The sequence below is a fragment of the Choristoneura fumiferana genome, chromosome 27 (assembly GCF_025370935.1).
Source record: "Choristoneura fumiferana chromosome 27, NRCan_CFum_1, whole genome shotgun sequence".
In the NCBI taxonomy this organism is placed as follows: Eukaryota; Metazoa; Arthropoda; class Insecta; order Lepidoptera; family Tortricidae; genus Choristoneura; species Choristoneura fumiferana.
Genome location: NC_133498.1, coordinates 9,654,108 through 9,655,047, shown reverse-complemented (window position 1 = coordinate 9,655,047; position 940 = coordinate 9,654,108).

Here is a 940-nt window from a genome sequence, read left to right as displayed (position 1 = left end):
CCGGGACTCAAACTACATATCTGTGGACCGAAATTAATCTAAATCGGTTCAGCGGTTTAGACGTGATGATGAGGTAACAAACAATCATACAGACTTACAAGAGTAGTAGAGTTGAACACTAATTTTCATCACAAATGCGAGGAAATAATGAAAATCCGTTATAAATGTATACGCAATTTGTAACAGAGCGGAAGAAAATTTATCGCGCCAAACCGTCTTTTGTTTTTTTTTTAATGGCTCGCGCTCTTTGGCTTTGGCACATTCAGCCAGCACTGGCCAGCAGCATCATGCCAGCATGGAGGTTTGGAGGTAAGTATTACGCAATACAATCTCCTTGTTTACCAGTTCGTAAATACAAAGGAGCACCATTAGATTTTTAAATTTACTTACATCCCTAAAGATGTAAATCGAATTTACAACACGGATTTCAAGTTAAATGCAACCTACTTTCAGAGCTTAAGTGATGAAAGGAATTTTTCATCACAGTTATTCCATGCCTGTATACTAAAGGACAATGGCCTCAATTGTTCCCGCGGGAATTATGGATTTACGTATAGTTTTCCTCCCCAAGGGAGTTATGACTTTAGTTTTAAAAAGTTAGTAGGTCATCATTCAGACTAAAGAGGTTTCAAGTCAGCCAACGTTTTATTTACATCTTTAAAACTTAGCNCTATATTGCTCTCGTGTCTAACATTTTTTAATGCGCAAGTGGTCTCCACGTGGTTTCTGGAATTTTACTATCAAGTTGCAAAAAACTACAATCACCGTACAACGTGCCTCTCAAAAGAGATTTAATTTGCAAATTTAAAAATATGGCTTTTCTGTCCTAATAAATAGGACAATTTCGCCAGATTGTCCTATTTATTAGGACAGAAAAGCCATATTTTAAAAGAGAAGAAGAAGAAGACAATGTTTTAAATAGGGTTCCTTAACTAAAGTG